The following is a 22,443-nucleotide window of genomic DNA, read 5'->3' as shown; positions in this document are numbered from 1 at the left end:
TGGAACCCAGTGCTTTCTAGTAAATAGGAGATTCTTATTCTCATTCATAGCTACTCAACTGCTTTTCTCTAAGTCTTCTGAGTCTCTTGATGTGCAGTCATGTTGACACAATTAACCTTTGTAATTTAGGGCTCTCTTTTTTGTTTTAATTTGAAAGGCATCTTCTAGAATGGTTGGAGTTATATGAGTGTCAGTGTAATACAGTGGAAAGAGCATAGACTGGGGCAACACAGAGCCCAGGGTTGAAATTTTAGCTTATCTACTCATGAGCTGTGTGGCTATAGTGATGGACCTACATTAACTCTTTACCATAGTTGGGAGGGCTAAGTTAAGGAACATTTTCAAAGTGCTTGGCATGTGGTGACTTCTAAATTCTGGATTCCTAAAACTGTTAGAGCAAGACTTGAAACTCATACGAATTCCATTATACATTTTTAAATTTAATTTTGTTTTTTTGGTATGGACAGGCACTGGGAATTGAACCCGGATCTCCGGCATGCCGGGTGCAAACTCTGCCTGCTGAGCCACTGTGGCCCACCTTCCATTATACTTTGATTTCTTGTTTATTCATTCAATTTTTTATCCATTTAATTATTAGACATATATTTCCCAATCACCTACTAAATGCCAGGCACTACTGTAGTCACAGGAGATGAACAAAAGAGTAAACAAAAGATGAAATGCCTGCCCTAGGACCATACCATTTCAGAGAGGGAGACTGACAATATACAAGTAAAAACTCCAAGAATTAGTATGTTTATTAGTGATAAACACTGGGCATGGAAAGGGGATATAAAATGTTGGGAGGGATGGTTAAAATTTCAGACAAAGTAATTAAGAAGCCATGAATCTATGAACTTTGACTTTGGTTGACAAATTTATTATATATGGCTTTATAAAATATAAAATAAGGTATATAGATATCTTAGCGAATGTGTGCAATGATTTGTTTTCCTGCTGAAGTACATTTCAATTTGGATTTCAGTTATCCATGAATGAACTTGAGATAAGTTAACATTTATAGCCTATAATTTAATAATTTGCATCAATATAGTAAAAGCTTTGCTAGCAATTCAGTTTCCTTGATTCATTGTCTAGCCATGATATTATGGTGAAAACCTGAGACACTGGTTTTAGGAATAAGAAGAATAGTACATTCAGACAGTTATTAAGGGGAAAAGAATAGTGAAAAAATGTAGGAAAATTTACTGGATTCTAGGAAACATAGATGCTCTTTTTGTACCAAGTCATTTTAAAAATTTTATTTTTATCAAAGAAGTTGCAGGCTTACAGAAATATCATGCAGAAAATAGAGTTCCTATATAATTCCTCTATTATTAACACTTTGCATTAGTGCAGTACATCTGTTACAACTGATGAAACAATATTATAATAATTGATACTATTAACTGTAGCCCATGGTTTACTTCAAGTTTTATTGTTTGTGTTGTATAGTATCATGGCTTTTTTTTTTAAGTTTTATTTTAGTAACATATCCACAACTAAAATTTCCCATTTTATCCACTTTCAAATATACAATTCAGTTGTGCTAATTACATTCACAGTGTTGTAGTTGAGTTCTTGGAATTTGACCCTGGTGCAAACAGACCTATCAGTCTAGAGAAGTTTCTTTTTTTTTTTTTTTTATCTTGTTTGAAAATAAATTTGGCTCAGATTTCATTCACTTTAAAAAATGTGACCATCTCTTATTGTTCACGAGATCTGTTGCAATGAAGGGGCCTGTTTTTCTGTTTGATTAGATTTTGGGTAAATCAAACATTTTTTACATTTTCTTCATTCCATTTCTTTTTTTTCCCCTTTTTTGGGTGTAAATGTTTACTCTGTTCAGAGATTTTGGAATAATTGATTCTTTAAATAATTTAGGAGTCTAAAGCATGTGAACTCAAGCAGAATGTTAAATCCATTAAAAGTTATTTTAAGGAGTGCATTAGAATTTTGATTGCCCATTGTATATCTGGGTGGGTGTAGCAAGTTTAAATAGATGATAAATAGTACATCAAATGATCTCTGTCAAAATATTTGTGGATGGGTGATCAATTATTTGAAATATTTCAGTTAAACAAAATTCTTTAGAGAATACCATTTATTTTTGATTCATTTATCTAAACGCATCTAATGACCAGTTACTTGGCGAAATTTTGTTATTGGAAAGACAAACAGTGATCTCATTTTTTATTGGTTTTCCTTTTTTCAAAAAGAACCTTGTATTTTGCTTGAGTGACATTTCTTAAGAGAGTTCTACGAGAAACAATTTTCATGATGTAAACTTATGAACTATATTAGAAAATGAGGTTTTTAATTACTACTGATTGTTCTACTAATGGCAAGCTCTCTTGCTTGAAGGAGATGTGTTTTCCAATCAGCTTAAGTTCTTAGTTAACAACCAGAGGAAACTTAATTGCTTTAAGTGTTAACGATTTAGCCACCAGCCCCCGCCTGAGTATCATTCATTTCTGGGAGGGTGTGTGGAGAACTGTTTTCTCAGGCTGGTTGTGAATCCTCAGGAAAGGCTCAACAGAAACAACTGAAAATAAGAAATCAGGAAAGAAGAAAGAAAAGACATATAGAACTCCCTTTTTCTAATTGGGAAATACAAATTTATTTTAGAGATAAAGGCATGTCATGAAAACTCATTATGAGTACCAGCCAATCAGGTAATTTGTCTGGATGCACATGCATACACTTTTCAGATCAACGAAGCCAAATTATCCTTGGTTTGATACATAGAACATATAACCTCTTATAAAAGGTCTTACTGAAAATGAATGATGCATAAGTAGCTCCAAAGTACTTGGTTTGTAACACAGTCCCTATCTAATGGGCTGACAAAACTCGTATATCAAAAAGTACATGAAAGCATGGCAAAGGATAGAAAGAATATTATACTCTATTAGGCAAAATCATTTCCTCTCTGGTTTCCAAGGAGCTTTTCGGTGGAGTTGGAACATATAGGTCTCATTTAGAAGGATGAAGTTTCTGTTAGATGTTGGCGTGTACATACAATCCATTCAAGATATTTTAAATAAGAATATAGTATGAGAGATTTCATGTGAATAACTAAATATAATTTTTTAGACCTGTATTTTATATAAAGATGTACGTGTAGTACTTTTGCCTTGTCAAAAATTCAAATGCATTTCCAGGTCAAAATATTTCAGGGAATATTGTGAAAGCTAAAAATAATAATTGCATAAATTAGCATCATTAATTGCGGTTGAGTGCCTTGGTAATGTACATTTTAGTTAGGGCATCCAGAAAAATATTCTTCATCAGATTCTGGAAGAAAAATGATTTATGTTACTTATTAAGTGCCTCTTTCTTCCAGAAGCAGTCCATAGGATACTAAGTGATATAAAGACACAGTAAATTAAAATCTGTTTTGTGTGGCCCATAACATTTTTTCAGCATTTAAACCTGAAGCAAAACATAGAGCATATTAATTGGCATGGCAATATTGCTGCAAAAGATGGTACAAATATGGGACAGTTTTCAAAGAAATTGTATTAACTCATTGAGAGTGAGGATAGAAATGCTTACAGTAATAATGTATCTGCGTATTTTGTGTTAAAACATTAATTTAACCATTTCCCAACAACTCCACGGTGACATAAGATTGGTATTCCCAGAAAGAACTAAAGAAAATATTGGACAACATTGAAGGCAGCTTTAGTTTATAGTCTGAAGACAAGGCCCTAACTTCAAATAAGGTGTTAACTATAATGGGTGACAGTTCTATGATGGGAAATGTAATATAGAGTTCCTTATCAATGATGAGTCAGAATTTAGCCAGCACTTTCAAAGTAAGTGAGCTTGTTTCTCCTATCTTACCGGAGTTTGATAACGGAATTTATTGTAGATGTCTAATCAAAGCCAAGCAGTGCCAGCAAAGTGAGCGAACAGTGGTTATACCATTATTATTGTTGAACTTGTATGTACATATTAAATCCATTTGGAACTCGGTACAAAGAATATACTGCTTTATATACTTATGGATATCATGGACTGAAAGTAACTTGATCGCCTAGCAAATGGAAGTGGTATGTGATCTGGATTAGGCAAGCATTTACTTTAAGTGAAGCCCAACGTGTCATTTCCAGGGCTGAAAATATCTCTTAAGTGTGGTAGAGAGTGATCTGGAGTAGGAGGGTAAGAGCATGTTTGGACATCTCTCCATGTACACAGCTTCTATATTTTGCTTAAGTTTTAAATGCTGGAATCTGTGATGAGCTCAGAAAATAACCCTATTTATTATAAAGTTTGAGTCCCAATACAATGGCTATTTTCAGAGATAATAACATAATAATAATAGCTGCCATTCATTGAGCACTTGATATGCCAGGCACCTTGCAAAGGGCCTCATAGATGTTATCTTGCCTAGTTCTCAAGAGTATAATAGGAAGGAATGCAGTAAGTTTAAAAAATGAATCTTACCTTGAGTTGCTTCAATTTAAGTTGCACCAAGATTTGCTGAATCAATCAGTGTTTTAGTTTGCCAGGGCTCCTATGACAAATAGGAGAGTAGAATAGAATAGGTTGTCTCAGACAGTGGGAATTTATTGTCCAGCAGTTTTGAAGCCTAGAAGTCCAAAACCGAGATCTCAACAAACCATACTTTTTCCTGAGTTTAGCATGCTGGTGCTGACTTGCCCACGATACTTGGGATTCTTTGGTTTTCATCTTTATCTATCACGTGCCTCTGTCATATGGCTTCTCCTTCTGGCTTCTCCTTCTGCTCAGTCATCTGTGTTTCTGTCTAGATTTCCTCTCCTTAAAAGGACTTTGGCAATTCAAACATTCTGATGCTCATAAAAGATGGGAATTTCTTTCTTTCTTTCATAAACGTGTAAGATAATGTACTCTAGGGTGGGAGAGTTCCAGGTTCTCAGTTCTATGCTCTCTTTACCTTATTGTTCTTATATACACAGTCTACTTTCCCAAATTCATCCAATTGTCCAGAATGACTGCTCCAGCTCCAGACATCACATCTACATTGCATCCAAGAGGAAGGAGAAAGGAAGAACAGCACACTCTCTCTCCAAAGACATTTCCCAAAAGTTGTATGCTCTACTTTAAGCTACATTTCGTGGACTACGATTTAGTCATTTGATCCTATCTGGCTGCAAGAGAAGCTAGAAATATGGTTTTTATTCTGGTTAGCCTGTAACCAGCTGAAATTTGGTAGTTCTTTTACAAAAAAAGGAATGAATAGCTATTGAGTGACAATTAGCAGTCTATACCAATTCTCTCAATATGTGGATCCATCAATTCATAGGCAGCTCATTGAATATGAGTGAAGTAAAGATGTTTCATTTAGCTTAGTATGTCAACTTGGCCAAATTACTTAGACTTCAGCCATTTCTGCATCCTCAACAGCTTCGAACATGCTGCATATCTTCTTAAGCACTTCTTCAATAACTCCTTCCCTAGAGTGACATTCCCATTCCTTAGCATGATAGGCAAAGCCACATCTGATATTTCCAAATGTATGCCCACATCCTGTGCTTCATGGGTTCTGCCAAAGTGTTACCCTCATTTTCCCAGCACAAACTGTGAATCCCATTTTAGTTCTCTAGCTGATACTCCTTTCTCAGCTAGGAATGCCATTTCTTTATTTTTCTACATGGGGAAACCCACCTCTCCTTTGCCCACTATGTCATCTGATCATAGTGCTTTACCTTTTCTGTGCTTCTGTAATTGTGCACATTTGTGATTTCCTACCGAGCCACAAGCTACATGAGGACCGGCAAAACACTGGGCGATGTATCAATAAGGGAAGTTAAAGCAAGTGAATGATTGCTCATATATTCATTGCCATAATATTTATTTTATCTGATCTAAATTATTATATGACAGTAACTTAATTTATACTCTGTATGGCCCAGAAGACTTGGTGCTTACTCATAGTAATAAGCAGAGAGATGTGTTAGGTTCAAAGGTAGCAGAAGTAGCTGCAGGTGGTGAGAGAACGCATGATACTACCTAATGGCATGTCTTAATATTTTAACAGTTCTATTCTTAGCCAAATAGCGGATGCAGAATTTAGAAATGTTGCCAATTCCTGGCATTGGATTCATCAGGGCTCATTTTATTTCATGGACTTTGGTAGGGAGTGATGAAACATATTGGGCTCCATTTGTGCCTCTAATTGAAAGTAAGAAATGGGTGTTGGATTTTGCTGTGAAAGCTGTTTGTAGATAATGTTATCCTGTGGTTCTACCCATATTTTCCCTGTCTTGATCAGGATTTCTTTGCAGTAGACTGGATCCTGCCAAAATATGGTCCTTTTCTTTAACATGAACAATAAACAAAGTTCCTATGTTTTGTGACACGGATTTTGATAACACTGCTGGTTACTTTTATGCCAAAGATATACTCAAACACTTGTTTAAATTGTATTTTCAAACCTTGGCCCAGAAGCTTGGAAAAACCTCTTCTGTGGACAGAAATTGAAAAAGTGATTTGTTAGACAAATGGATAGGCAAGTAGAAGCAGTCCAGTTTAAATCACACTCTTTGGAAAGTATGCCAATTACTATGCATTCCTCTTGATAGATGCACAAACATGCATTTGGTCACAGTCAATATGCCTTCACAGTAGAATTTTGAATGAAGTAGAAGAAAAAGATTCATCTCAACTAAGCACCTTTTTATGCTTGAAGAGTGAGAGGTCTGACAATATTGTCATTAATGTTAAGATCAAAACGTGAGTGCCTGCTATCACCAGTTTCTTTTTTAAACAGTTTTTATTATGTAATGTAACATATGCACAAAAATGCAATAAATTTCAAAGTACATTGCAACAACTTTTCTAAAAAAAAGTTATAGAAAAAAATTCAGACCTTGGTATGAGTTACTGTTCCACAATTTTAGATTTTTCTTTTTAGCAGCTCTAAGACACTGGAAACAAAAAGAAATATCAATATAATGACTCGGTAGTCATACTCGTTTGTTACATCCTATCTTCTCTGTTATAACTCCACCTTCTCCTTTGATCCTTCTCCCAATATTTAGGGGTATTTGGTCTCTGCCCTTTCTGACATTTTCATGTTGGAAAAGGTGTTGACGGTATGGGATAGGGGATGGAACCAGCTGATGTTCTTAAAGAAGCTGGCCCCTCTGGGTTTCAGGACTTCTCTGACCTAAGAACCCCTTTGGAGGTTGTAGGTTTCTGGAAAGTAATTGTAGTACGTGAAACTTTTGTAAAATCTTAGATACAGCACTAGGTGTTCTTTAGGGTTAACAGGAATGATTTTGGTTAGGGTTTGGCAGATGGTGGTAATTAGCAATATCTAGCTAATTTACATAAGAGTAGCCTCCAGAATAACCTCTCAACTCTATTTGAACTCTCTTAGCCACTGATGCCTTGTTTGTTACATTTCTGTTCCCCCATTTGATGAGGAAGGCATTGTTGATCCCACGGTGCCAGGGTCAGGCTCATCCCTGTTGCCAGGGAGACTTTCATCCCTGGATGTCATGTAGGGTGGAGGGTAATGATTTTACATACGTGTTGAACTTAGACAGAGGCCACATCTGAGCAACAAAAGGGGTTTTCTGGAAGTAACTTCTAGGCGTAACTATAGATAGGCTTAGCTTCTCCACTACAGAAATAAGCTTCACAAAAGCAAGCCTCAAGACAAGGGCTTGGCCTATTGACTATGAGTCCCTAATATAGAGACAGTGTCAGAGGTTTCCCCAGGGGTAAGGCTTGATAGCTCCATTTTTTTTCTCCCATCTCTCAAGGGACTTTGCCGATATTTTTAAATTAACTGCCAAACATACTCAGGGATATATTGGGCTATTACCTTAAACTGTACAGAATTACAATTCCTCATTCCTGTTCTGGACTCTATGTGTTTAAACGATTTATTCGGACAGGAAACGTTAGATTACATGCTACAGAAAATTTAGGTTTTGGATAAAATAAGCCTCTCTTCCTTTGTTCTCTCTCATACAGTAAGTGAAGTTCTGAAATACAGACAATGCCGTCCTTACCCCTGTATTCTGATTCACCTTAGTCCTGACCTGATCAGCTTCATTCTTATCTCTAATTGAAGGTTGATCTCTTTTTCAGTTTCTGTAATGGTTGTTGTACGTAGCAGAGCGGCACAGCATAAACTCTTGAGTTTTAGGTGTCATGCAGGTGGCCAAAGTTCCAGGAAAATACCAGGTTATACATATATCACAGCATCTCAGAATCTAGAAATAAAATTAATAGCTCTGGACTAAATGTGATATACTTAACTGGGCAGAACAGTCTTTTTAATAAACTGGCATGGAGAACTGGGTATCAAAAAAGATGAAAGAGGACCCTTACCTTACACTCTAGAGAAAATAGATAAATGATAACTCCTCAAAACGAAATGCCAATTTTCTTCCAGGTATTTTCCAAAATAGACTATACAATATTCTCTTGTTTTGTATCATGTAATATCCCCAAGGTTCATTCACCTTGTTGCATGCCTTATGAATTTGTTCCTCTCTGTACCTGCACAATATTCCATCATATGTATATACCATGATTTGCCATTCTAATTCTCAATGTATCCTTCAGCCACCTCCATCCATTAGGCATCATGTATAATGTCCAAAGTTTTTATTTCCCCAAAGAGAAAAATAACCAATAAATACACTCTCGTCAAATACAAAGTTCAAACCTCTCTTTCACTCTTATTGTTCATCCCCAATTATTTACCCTTGGTATTTCTGTGGTACTGTTGATATCTTTATGCTTAATATAGACCATAGCATGCAATGGTAGTTTTACCCCTATACCCCTCTATTATTAACTCTTTGTTCAAGATTCATACTTTTGAAACAGTTCATGAAGGAGCTTATTTATACTTGTAGAGTTAACTGATAGGATACATGACTCTATGCAACCCCTTTCAATCATGTTCACCTTCAATATGGCAATATTATTTATAAGCCCACTAATTAACTGCCTTCAATTCTATCCATTCCCTTACATATGAGTCCAATCTTATTAACTATCCACTCACCTATCTCTAGCTTCTTTGTATCTTTAGGTCCCGTATATTCTTTATTATAAGCTTCTGAGTTTACCTTTACAAATGCCATTATAGTGAAATCATGCAGTATCTATCTTTTTGTGTCTGGCTTATTTCACTCAGCATTATGTCCTCAAGGTTCATCATGTTGTAATATGCTTTAGGAACTCATTTCATCTTATTGCTGCATAATAGGGCATTTTATGTATATACCACATTTTGTTTATCCACTTGGATTGCTCCCATCATTTGGCAATTGTAAATAATGCTGCTATGAACATCAGTGTGAAAATGTCTGTTTGTGTCACTGCTTTCAGCTCTTCTGGGTATATACTGAGTAGTGATTTTGCTGGGTTGTAGGGCAACTCGATATTTAGTTTTCTAAGGAACTGCAAAACTGTCTTCCATAGTGGCTATACCATTATACATTCCCACCAGCAGTGCATAAGTGTTCCAATTTCTCCATGTCCTCTCCAACGTTTGTAGTTTCCTGTTTGTTTAATAGCAGCCATTCTTGTAGGTGTAAGGTGATATCTCATTGTAGTCTTGATCTGCATTTCCCTTATAGCTAATGAAAATGAGCATCATATTCTTTTTAGCCATCTGCATTTCTCTTTGGAAAAATGCCTATTCATGGCTTTAGGCTATTTTAAAACTGGGTTGCTTGTCCTTTTGTTGTTGAGTTGTATGATTTATGTATATAAGATATCGAACCTTTATCTGATACATGATTTCCAAACATTTTCTCCCATTGAGTTGTTGCCTCTTCACTTTTTTGGCAAAGTTCTGTGAGGCAGAGGCATTTCATTTTGAGGAGTTACCATTTATCTATTTTTTCTTTTGCTGCTTGTGCTTTCGGTGTAAAGTTTAGGAAGCTACCTCCTATCACTAGATCTTGAAGATGTTTCCCTATATTTTCTTCTAGGAGTTTTATGGTACCAGCTCTTATATTTAGGTCTTTGATCCACTTTAAGTTAATTTTTGTATAGACTGTAAGATAAGGGTCCTCTTTCATCTTTTTTGATACCCAGTTCTCCATGCTGGTTTATTGAAAAGACTATTCTGCCCAGTTAAGTGGATTTGGGGGCCTTGTCAAAGATCAATTGACTACAGATTTGGTGGTCTACCAAAAAACATACTTTCAATTTGATTCCATTAATCAATACTTCTATCTTTGTGCCAGTACTGTGCTGTTTTGACCACTGTGGCTTTTGTAATAAGCTTTAAAATCAGGAAGTATTAGTCCTTCCACTTCATTCTTTTTAAGGCTATTCTTATCTATTCAAGATCTCTTTCCCTTCCAAATGAATTTGATAGCTAGCCGTTCTGGTTTGTTAGCTGCCAGACTGCAATATACCAGAAATGGAATGGCTGTCAAAAAGGGGAATTTAATGAGTTACAAGTTAACAGTTTTTAGGCTGTGGAAATATCCCAATTAAAGCAAGTCTACAGAAATGTCCAATGTAAGGCATCCAGGGAAAGATACCTTGATTCAAGAAGGCTGATGAAGTTCAGGGTTTCTCTCTCAAGTGGAAAGGCACATGGCGAACACGGTCAGGGATTCTCTCTAGGCTGGAAGGGTACGTGATAAACATGGCGTCATCTGCTAGCTTTCTCTCCAGCTCCCTAGGAGGCATTTTCCTTCTTCATCTCCAAAGGTCATTGGCTGGTGAACTCTCTGCTTCATGGTTCTGCAGTGTCCTCTTCCCTCTCAGAACCTCAAACCTTTTCCAGATATGCTTCCTCTTTTAAAGGATTCCAGTAAAATAATCAAGATCCACCTGGAATGAGTGGAGACACATCTCCCCCTAATCAAGTTTAATACCCACATTTGATTATGTCACATCTTCTTGAAGATAATCAAATTAAAGTTTCCAACATATAGTACTGAATAGGAAGTAGTAGAAATGGCTGTCTTTACAAAGTGGGATTAGGATTAAAATATGGCTTTTCTAGGGTATATACAACCTTTCAAACCAGCACACTAGCTTTTCCAAGTCTTCAAAGTGGTTTTTGGGATTTTAATTGGTATTGCATTGAATCTGTAGATCAATTTGGGTAGAATTGACATTTTAACCACATTTAACCTTCTTTCTCATGAGCAGGGAGTGCTTTTCTAACTATTTAGATCTACTTTGATTTCTTTTTTAGCAAAGTTTTGTAGTTTTCTGTGTACAGATCCTTTACATACTGGTTAAATTTATTCCCAGATATTTGATTCTTTTATTTGCTATTTTTAATGGATATTTTTCTTTGTCTCCTCAGTTAGGTCATTGCTTGTGTATAGAAACATTTCTGATTTTTGCACATTAATCTTATATCCCACCACTTTGCTGAATTTATTAGCTCAAGTAGCTTTGTCGTAGATTTCTCAAGTATAATATTATGTCATCTGCAAATAATGAAAGTTTTACTTCTTCCTTTCTAGTTTGGATGCCTTTTATTTCTTTTTCCAGCCTGATTACCCTTGGTAGAACATCTGGTACAATGCTGAATAATAGTGGTGACAGAGGGCATCCTTTTCTCATTCCCAATCTTAGGAGAAAGGGTTTTAGTCTCTTACTGTTGAGTATGATGCTGGCTCTGAGTTTTTCATATATGCCCTTTATTGTATTGAGGAAGTTTCCTGTAATTCCTACATTTTGAAGTGTTTTATCCGAAAAGGATGCTGAATTTTATCTAATGCTTTTTTCAGCATCAAGCGAGATGATCATGTGATTGTTCCCTTTCGATTTGTTGATGTGCTGTATTGCATTGATTGATTTTCTTGCGTTGAACCACCTTGCATTCCTGGTATAAATCCCACCTGGTTGTGGTATATGGCTTTTTTTTAATGTGTCATTGGATTTGATTTGCTACTGTTCTGTTGAGAATTTTTGTATCTATATTCATTGGGGAGATTGGCCTGTAAATTTCCTCTCTTGTAGCATTTTCACCCAGTTTTGGTGTTAGAGTAATGTTAGCTTCATAAAATGAGTTAGGTAGTGTTCGCTTTTCTCATTTATTTTGGAAGAACTTGAGCAGGATTGATATTACTTCTTTTTGGACTGTTTGATAAAATTACCCTGTGAAGCCATCTGGCCCTGGACTTTTTTTGTAGGAAAATTTTTGATGACTTTTTGAATCTCTTTACCTGTGATTGCTTTGTTGAGACCTTCTATTTTTTCTCAAGTTGTGTCAGTTGTTCATGTGTTTCCAGGAATTTGTCTGTTTCATCTAAGTTGTTTATTTGTTAGTGTATAGTTGTTCATATATGCTCTTATGATTTTTAAAAATTTCTTCAGTGTCCATGGTAATGACCTCTCCCATTTCTGATTTTGTTTATTTGCATCCTCTCTCTCTTTTTCTTGATCTAACTAGGTGGGGATCCATCAAGTTCATTGATTTTCTCAAAGAACTAACTTTTGGTTTTATTGATTCTTTCTATTGTTTTTTCCTTTGTTGTTCTCCAATTCTTTGATTTTTGGTTTAGTATTTGCTATTTCTTTTCTTGTATTTCCTTTGGGGTTAGTTTGCTGTTCTATCTCTAGTTCTTCCAGGTGACAACTAAATCCTTGATTTATGCTCTTTCTTCTTTTTTAATATTGGCATTAAAGGTAATAAATTTCCCTCTCAGCCCTGCCTTTGCTGCCTCCCATAAGTTCTGGTATGTTGTATTCTCATTTTTATTCATCTCTAGATAGTTACTGATTTCTCTAACAATTTCTTCTTTAACCCATTGATTGTTTAAACATGTGTTATTTAGTCTACATATATTTGTGGAAATTCTGGTTCTTTGGTGGTTATTGATTCCCAGCTTCATTCCATTATGATCAGAGAAAGTACTTTGAATTCAAATTTCAATCTCTTTAAAATTTATAAAGACCTGTTTGTGTCCCAGCATATGATCTATCCTGGAGAACATTTCATAAGCACTAGAGAAGAATGTATGTCTTGGTGTTTTGGAGTATAACAATCTATATATGCCTGTTAGGTCCAATTCATTTATAAAATTGCCTAAGTTCTCTATTTTCTTGTTGATCCTATATCTAGTTCTTCTTTTATGGAGAAGAGTGGTGTACAGAAGTTTCCATTATTATTGTTGATACCTCTATTGCTCCCTTCAGCTTTGCCAGTGTTTGTTTCATGTACTTTGGAGCTCCTTGATTGGGAGCATAAATATTTATGGTTGTTATTTATTCTTGGTGAATTGTGCCTTTTATTAATATGTAGTGTCCTTCTTTGTCTCTTATGATGTCTTTATGTTAAAGTCTATTTTGTCTGAAACTGGTATACTACTACTGCTTTTTTTTGGTTACAGCTTGCATGAAGCATCTATTTGTATACTTGGGTCTAAGATGAGTTTCTTGTAAGCAGCATAGAGATGGGTCATATTTCTTAATCCATTCTTCTGATCTTTATCTTTTAATTGGTGAGTTTAAGCCATTAACATTCAAAGTTATTACTGTAAAGGCATTTCTTGAATCTGCCATTCTTTGGCTTTTTTTTCTTTTTTTCTTTTTGGTCAGATCTATATGTTCTTTTCTGTCTTTCACTTTTTATACTTTAAGTTACCCATACTGATACTCTTCAATTTTGTGCCTTCCTCCAGACCTCCCTCCTCTGTCTTTTTTTCTCCATCTAACAGAACTCCTTTTAGTATTTCTTGTAGGGCTGGTCTCTTGTTGACAAATTCTCTCAGCCTTTGTCTGTGAAAATTTTAAGCTTTCCCTCATTTTAGAAGGACAGCTTGACTGGATAAAGAATTCTTGGTTGGAAGTCTTTCTCTTTTAGGATCTTAAATATATAATACCATTGCTTTCTCACTTCCATGGTGCCTTTTGAACTCAGTCTTATGTGTTTTCCTTTGCATGTGGTGAGTCACTTTTCTTTTGCCACTTTCAAGATTTTCTGCTTCTCTTTAACATTTGACAAATGATTAGTTTGTGTCTTGGAGTAAGCCTATTTGGATTTATTCTATTTGAGGTTCATTGAGCTTCTTTGATTTGCATATTTATGTCTTTTATAATAGTTCGGAAGTTTTCTCCCATTATCTCCTCAACTAATCTTCATAGCTCTTTATTCTTTTCTTCTTCTGGGACATTGATGATTCTTATATTTGTGTGCTTCATTTTGTCTATCATTTCCCTGAGATCCAATTCAAAGTTTTCTATTTTCTTTTTTTTTTTGCCATTTGTTCTTTTGCACCACTGTTTTTTTTTTTTTTTAAACATGGGCAGGCACCAGGAATCGAACCCGGGTCCTCGGGCACGGCAGGCAAGCACTCTTACCTGCTGAGCTACCATGGCCCGCCCTGCACCACTGTTTCTTAAACATTTTCTGGAACTGCTGACTAAGGTGAATAGAAAAGATGACCCCCAAAATGGACGTGAAGACCTTTTCCTACACTCCCATCAACAAGGGATATTATTCCTCACCTTCACCCCAAAACAATAATAACAAAGGCAGTCTGCATGGTGATGTATGAACTGTTTACCTGTGGCAATCACTGTAGACATGTATGGGAGAATTCAGATTGACTTTAGTTTTCAAAAGCTCCCAACACTCACATGTGCATACACATGCATACAAACACATACACACACACACATTGGAGACAAAGATGCGATACTATGAACTGCCACATGTTTGGTGTGTGTCCTTCAAGAACATAAGATAATGGATTAGTCTCAGAGAGAAAGAGGTGAGGGTAGCATGGAGTGGTTCTGAGACAAGCTTTTAGTGGCTATAAATTGGTAACATGTTTTTGGAGAGTGGTCTAGGAATGTTTATCTGAGTATTAAGTGTACAACTCTTTGATTTGGCAATACCGCCTCAAGAGGTGTACTGAAAGGATATAGTTATTCAGGTCTGGAAGGATGTATGCACTGATTTTCGCCTTGCTTGTGATTGAGAAATATTGGAAAAGACCTAGCTATACTCATCCATAAAAGGCTGGTGAAAGCTCACGTAAATTATAGTCCCTAAGTACAGTTGGGTATTCTTAAACAGATGGGATATACTGATCTGGGGAGATTTCTGCAAACTGTTGGTGAGGGACAAAAAGTAGGCTTCAGAACCACATTTATGCTGTAATTCCACCTAGTCATCATTTTAGTTTTCCTGGCTGCCAAAGCAAGTGCCACGCAATGAGCTGGATTAAACAAAGGGAATTTGTTGGCCCACAATTTTGAGACCAGGGGAAGTCCAAAATCAAGGTGTCATCAAGGCGGTGCTTTCTACCAGGAGACTGTGACATTCTGGGGCTGGCTGCCAGTTATCCTCGGCCTACCTTTTCTGTCATGTGGCAGTTGCCGTTAGCAGCCTTTCCTGGCTTCTCCCTTCTCTTCCAGGTTACCTTGACTTGCAGCTTCTGGCTTCTCACTCTGGCTTTTTCTCTCACTGTGACCTTTCCTATAAAGATTTCACTTTAGTGATAGAACTAAGACCCATCTGATTCACCTGGACCACACCTTAACTGCAGTAACCTCATCCAAAGGTCCTATTTACAAGAGTACATACCCAGAGGAATGGATTAAGCTTGAGAACATGAGTACCTAGCTCCAAGACACCATAATAGTTGAATATATATTATGTGTCTAAATAATCTGTAAATATGTATACAGAGAACAAGAAAAGTATTTGCTGAAGTGTTGTCATTGATAAGTAAATTCTAACTGGGAATGTTCATGCATACATCAAATCAAGGAATAATGGAAGATATTTACAATGGACTTTCAAGGCCACAGGATTCAGAGAAGGTGAAGATCAGTGCAGGCAAGAAGGATCATAGAAGGTCTCAAACCATGGGAAGCACTCAAATTGCTTCCTTTACCAGAATTAAGTTTTGAATAGGTGGAAATATGAGGACATCATTCTAGGTAAGGGGAGCAGCATTCATATTTGCATGATGCATTGACATATGTACCAAGAACCTAATATCAGCCACAGCTTCCAGACTCAAGGAGCTTATAGTCTAGTGGAGAGTAAAAGCAAATAAATTGTAATACATCATGGAAAATGCATCTATAAAGGGCATATGAGAGTACCTGAGCCTTAGGTGTGGTGAGGAGCTGCTTATTGGAAGTTTTCGGAAAAGCAGAGCATGAGTTGAAATTTTCATAAGTGGAGAGTAATTCCTGCTTCATATTCGAAAACAACATGAATATTGACCTTGGACTAGACTGTTACACCCATGCAAAAGGGCATCTCCAACCTGCTTAGGTAACCTGTTATACCTGCTTGGAGATATCAATGCCTTTTGTCACTTGCATAGGCAATGTGGGCTCTTCAGGACTGTTCACAGGGCCCCTTTAGCTCCTATGTCCTGTGGCACTACGAATTATGTTTCTAGGGTGCATTGATTTCTGGATATGAATGTGAAACACATTTTTCTTCATCACTCTCTCAGGAATCTGGAAACTGAAGACCCTTCAACTATATCCTGGTCCCGAGCAGTGCAGTCTTCTTTTCTTGGCAGTATGCAGTCAAAGTAGGCTCTCACAGCTTCCTACTGTCCCTGAGGCAGGCACATGGCCCTTCTGAATTTTAAGAATATGTAATATTTAGGAATGCATTATTTTGTTGAGTAATAACTCATATAAAGTGCACCAATCTAAAGTGTACTTCTTGTTGAATTTTTATACATGCATACAACTGTTTAACCACCACCCAGATCAAGATATAGGACCTTTCAATCCCCAACAGACTCACTGATGCTCCCTCCAAGTACTAAGGTTCCCCTAAGGTAATCATAATACTTATCCTAGTAGATTAGTTTTGTGTGTGGACTTTATATAAATGAAATCTTATAGTATTTATTGTTTTGTGTTGTGCTTCTTTAGTCCAACATTATTTCTGTGAGGTTTACCTACATGGTGGTGTGCAGCAGTATTTTGCTTCTTGTATTGCTGTGTAGTATTCTGAAATATAGAATGTGGTCAGCTGTGCTGCTGTCTTCCTCTTGGATGTAGGCTCCCCAGGATGAACATGCAAGCACAAACCTGCTAATGTTCCACTGGCCAAAGCAAGATACACAGATTGGTCCAGGGTGAAGGAAGAGCGAATTGTATTTCTTCCAAGGATGTGGTAGAAGCTGAAAAGTTACTTGGCTAGAGTATGGATTTAAGGTGAGATAAAGAATTTGGGCCATGATGTAGTCAATGACACTGAGTCATAGGGCATATGTATATACGTAGCTTTAGGAAACTAAAAATACCAGAGAGTTTTTCAAATGCTTGGACTAATTTATACTCCCACTAGCCATCAAAGAGAATTCTAGTTGCTCTATATCTTCACCAATACTTGATATTGAATTCATTGTGTTTTCATTCTAATCATAACCAGGAAGCACCCATAATGTAAAAAACTCCCTATTTCAGCTTTCTATTACCATTACTTTCATTTAGACCACAGATCTGTAAAAAAAAAAAAAATGCATTAGTGACTCTATAAAAAGACCTCACCTATATTTCAAAGGAAGCCTTGGAAGTTGAGGCTTGAAGGAAGAGGAGTGCTAAGTAGAGTGGAAAGGACTTTGGGTAGAGATCGGAGGCTAATTGGTGGCTAGGAAATAGTAGATGGGGTGGGGACAGAGAATATAAGGATACGATCCTTATTTTCCTTCCCGTTCTTCCCATCACCAAACCTGCCAGTGTGGACATGCTCTTGGACAAGGATCAACACTGATGATAGCTAAAAATTGCTACCAAGGGTAGGGAAAAAATATCAAATGTTAGGGGGCCTGTGTAGGTCATTGGGGAACAAGGAAAATTCCATGCAGCCACTGAATTTGGTCAATTCCTTGGTAGTCATTCTTTTGTAAGGGATATAGAAATAGTCTAAATGTGGAATTACAGTATACTACATTAATGTGTATATTTTTTATATGTGCATTTATAATATAAATACATCGTTTATATATATTTTTCCATAAATGTAATCTTACAAGTTGATTTTCTTGTAAGAGAAACTGAATTCATGTCATCTGTTTCTTAGTACTTAGTAAAATTCCTTCATTCTCTGATCATTTATTAAATAGATTTGATTGCTGAGAGCAATAGGTTTTACCCTCCTGAAGTCTGGATTTTTCCTTAAAATTACCTAAGGCATGCAATTCAAAATGAGGCAGAAGGTTAAGAAAAATGTGCATTACTGAAACTTCCATGAACCTTAGAGACATAGTGCCAGTGATCTTGCAGGTAACATAGATGTTTGCTGGCACAGCCACTTGTGTAAACTATGAACCAAAAGTTGCTCCCAGGGTACTTAGTGTTCAATTGATCTTGCAGGTGACATAGATGTTTCCTGGCACAGCCAGTTGTGTGAACCATAAACCAACAGTCGCTCCCTGGGTTCTGTAACTCATGCATTTCACTGGCGTATACTCTTTGAATATGTATAACAGGCAAGACACCAGCCAGACACTGTGGAAAAACCCATTGGCCTATGCTCCCTGACCACAAAGTTTTCTAGGAAGACATAGACAAGGGATCCAAATAACTGTGAGCCAAGGCACAGAGTGTTAGAACTGCTGTGTATGCCACCCATGGCTGGTTGGTATAAAGAGCCTGTCCAGAACTGGCTCCTCTGAAATAGCTCAGGACAAATTCATGGTCATTCAATATACTGGGGGATTTAAGGTTTGTAGATAGGCATCAAAGACCATGGAGAGTGATTTTTCTAAACTCAAAGAAGAGATGAGGCAGCCCAGCTCCAAAAGTTAATGACTGAGCCATGTCTAGAAGCAGGGCCTGTTATTTCTTCCAAGTGGCTTTGTAGTTAAGAACGTGGTTTGGATAAGCCCACAGGAAAGGCTTTGACTCTCTCTGCCATTTACTTGCTTTGTAATCTCGGGGGGCTAAGTATTTAATTTCATAGTGCCCCGGTTTCCTCATCCATCAAGTGAGAATAATAACAGCAGCTGTGTCATAGGGTTTGGAGGAGGATTAAACGAGACAGTGCACATGATGCATTTAGCAGAGTGACAGTGTGGAGTAAGTCCTCAGTAAATGTCAGCTGGCATTAGCTGTGTTTTTAAATGAAGGCCTCTATGTTTTTAGGATAAAGAGAGAAAAATTACTGATCAGGGTGTTCTTGGAACTGCTTACAAATTGAACAATTAAAACCTGTCCTATGGCGGCAGTGCCTTAATTGAAAGGGAGTCCAATAACATTTTCCTTTTCTTTGAGAAAATTGATCTAATAATTAAAATACTTCCAGTATTTCCAGTCTAATAAACTTGAAAACAGTTAATACAACATTGTCTCTGCTTCTCTCTGTCTCTTTGAGACTTTTAGAATGGAATAGCTGGGCTGGGTCTTTCAGTTTTTCCCCTTGGTATCCAGTCACCTACAAAGTAGTAGAATGGAAGGCAGGGGAAATACTTCTTAAATGTGGCTGCTATAGCATGTAGTTCTGCTTCTAGCTCTCCAGGGTTTGTGCACTAGCTGGTCTGCTTTCAGATTGTGTCACAGTTGAAAGCTGAATGGTAATTACTGACTGGTCTCCCAGTTTAGCTATAGTGTCACAAACTTTAAAACTTAAAAACAACCCAGCCCAAACAGGCCAGTTCCCTTGCTTCTCACAACTTTTTGAATCAGAACTCTGAATTATTCTGTTTCAGGTTTTTAGTTAGAGCTGCAAGTAATTAGACATTATATATTCTGAACCCTCAACAACATATAACGAGTGGAGTTAGCCCTGAAGTCCAGGGCTTTTTTCATTTCACTCTTCTTTTAAGTTGTGGGGAGCAGGAGAACATTCTGTTGTTTTGAGTTGATGTCTTCCTCTCCCAGCGTAAAGACTCTCTGAAACTATTTCAGTCATCAAAGCTAAAGAGGAGATATGAATGCTTTTGACAAATTAAAGTCTTTGATTAGCTGTATCTTGTTTTGCTTATTTGTGGTTTCCGTGGCATTAACCAGTTAGTAGCAGGCACCCTTTAGATTTAGAATAATTTGGGATAATAAATAGAAGGCCATGGTAAGAGGTTGAAGGGACCCTTTCTGTCCCTTTATTTTAATAAAATGGAAGCAAATTGGGTCTTGCCATGTGGACTGTGAGAGTAACCTGCTCACAAGAAGAGGATTGACTTTATGTCCCTATTCTTATGATTATTTAGAAAACTCCAGCAGTTTTCTGCTGTTCTAAAAAATTAGCATGAGCTTTGTATTCCAGTGTCCATTAACTGAATGATACTGAAGGTGGCAGTACGAAATTTGGTAGGATGTTAATTGAATTAGCAATAAAGGATTTGAAAGGCTTCAACACAAAACCCTACCAGAGATCCAGTGTATTAAACAGGTGGAATTTTATCTGGTTATTTCTCTTGAATAAATAAAGATCTACCTTTAGAAAGAAGTTTGCTGTTAGGACACCCATATATGGGTAATGGGTCACATAAATATTGAATGTGGTGGTCATGACTTTGGGAAAAGTGGAATCAGCGATATTCATGAGGAAGAAATCATATTCGTGCATCTCTTTGGATAAAAGCATGTGTTGGAATGACGAAAAAATCTTGTGGTTTATATTTTTCCCCAAATGCTCTTTTTAATAGCTTTATGATTTTATATAAAGTAGGTATGTTTGGTCTCTTGCTCTAAAATCATTTTTTCTTTCTTCAGTAATTTACTTCTGGACTTAAATAGATACCTACAAAACAAAAGCACTTAGATGTTTGTTTTATTTAAAGTCTGAGAAGGACCCTGGGATTTAGTTTGTGAGTTCTGTCCAGTGGTCTTTGTGAGAAAATGGACTTTTCAACTTTCCCTGGACATGGTGGAAAAATCCAAGGAAGCTTGCTCGTCCTCAAATAGGTCTCCCATTAAATTTGCTTACTTGTCTTTAAACATTACTCTAGGTGGCCTATAGATTACTTAAGAGCTATTGACACATTAGTACCAATCAATGAATCATTTCCCTTTCAAGGAACAGGGATAGCAGTCAAGGGTAGGGGTCAGGAAAGGGCCCCAACTTGGACTCAGTGTGGAAGAGCTGGTCAGAAATGAATCCTTGGACTTGGTAGTCTGGTGGCAGCAGGCTCTTAACATGAGGACATAAATGAAGACAATGAAAAGGTGAAAGAGGGGCCTGATCGTGAATTTGAGGATATAAAAACAACAACAAAGCCTAACATCTGACAGCTTTTCTAGTCTTTACAATGTGAGCAATTAATTTGTTTAGAGATCTTTGACATTTTAAAAATAAACATTTAATTGTTGAATAGTTTTAGATTTGCAGAAAAGTTGCAGAGAGAGAACAGATAGTTCCTGTATATACTGTACTCAGTTTTCCCTATCCTTAACATCTTCCATTACCCCAGCATACTTGTTGCTATTAAGAGGTCGACGTTAGTACATTACTGTTGAGCTCCACACTTTACTAGGCTTTTACTAGTTCCTCTCTAATGTCTCTTTTCTGCTCCAGAATCCCTTCCAGGATCCCATCTTACATTTAGACTTCATGTCTCCTTAGCCTGCTCTGATCTGTGACAGCTTCTCAGACTTTCCTTGTTTTGAATGACCTAGGCACATCTGAGGTGTACTGGTCAAGTATCTCACAGGATGTCTTTTGATTTGGATTTGTTGATACTTTTCTCATGGGTAGGCTGGGTTATATGTTTTTTGGGAGTGAGACCACAGAGGTAAAGTGACATTCTCCTCACATTGTATCAAGTGTACATGCAATCAACATGATTTAACACTTTCGTTGTTGACCTTGATCACCTGTTTTTCAGGTGTTTGTCATTGTGAAATTACTTCCCCTCCTGCTACTGCTTTCCATAGTCTACTCTCTGGAAACAGATCAGTGAGTGCAGCCCACACTCAAGGAGTGGAGGATCTTTCACTTTTTACAATGCACTTACTCAGCTCTTTTTCCTCTAACCTGTAATGTCTAAGAGAATCCCAATTCTAACCCTTACCACAACCCTAACAGGAAGATTTTGTCCAGTTATTTTCCCATGATCTTTTTTTCTCAGTTATATCAGCTATCACTATTAAATTTGCTGGTTTTCTGTTGCATGCACATGGCATTTAAAATTTAGATTAACATTGAAAAGTTTAGTCAGCTATCCCCACGTTTCTACTTAATTTAGATGCTTGCCTAATAGCCAGAAAATCCAGATAACATGCTGAAAATTATTTTTTAATCACAACGTTTGGCATCAAGAAGCAAGGTACTTACTTTGGCACTATCAGTTCCCCACTTTGCTCTAAATTATGTAACTTCACTGGGTGTGGATCCATGTGAAAACATATCTGTGCATTCCTCTGTTTGCCTCGATAAACAGATTGCAATGTGTTAGTTTGATTAGGAATCAAAATGCATGCTTTAGCTAAAAAGTAAAACCCCCAAATCAATTGAACAGGCCGACGGAACAATAAGAGGTAGGATTATAGGATAAAATAGAGAAAAGGTCAGTGAGCAAATCT

General features: G+C 36.8%; 1 protein-coding gene and 1 long non-coding RNA gene across 4 annotated transcripts in view; one reads left to right on the top strand and one right to left on the bottom strand.

The window, feature by feature from the left end:
- The window catches only part of MARCHF11 (membrane associated ring-CH-type finger 11), a 131,271-nt gene that overhangs the window by 17,097 nt on the left and 91,731 nt on the right, over positions 1-22,443 (top strand). The gene's annotated exons all lie outside the window — the stretch shown is intronic.
- On the bottom strand, positions 2,230-4,863 carry LOC143646138 (uncharacterized). Its single transcript, XR_013157330.1, has 3 exons — positions 4,634-4,863; positions 4,453-4,522; positions 2,230-2,545 (listed from the first exon to the last, which is right to left on the bottom strand). It is a non-coding gene; the product is annotated as an uncharacterized LOC143646138 (long non-coding RNA).

The sequence above is a fragment of the Tamandua tetradactyla genome, chromosome 9 (assembly GCF_023851605.1).
Source record: "Tamandua tetradactyla isolate mTamTet1 chromosome 9, mTamTet1.pri, whole genome shotgun sequence".
NCBI classification, from domain to species: Eukaryota; Metazoa; Chordata; class Mammalia; order Pilosa; family Myrmecophagidae; genus Tamandua; species Tamandua tetradactyla.
This window is presented reverse-complemented; position numbering and strand designations above follow the sequence as displayed.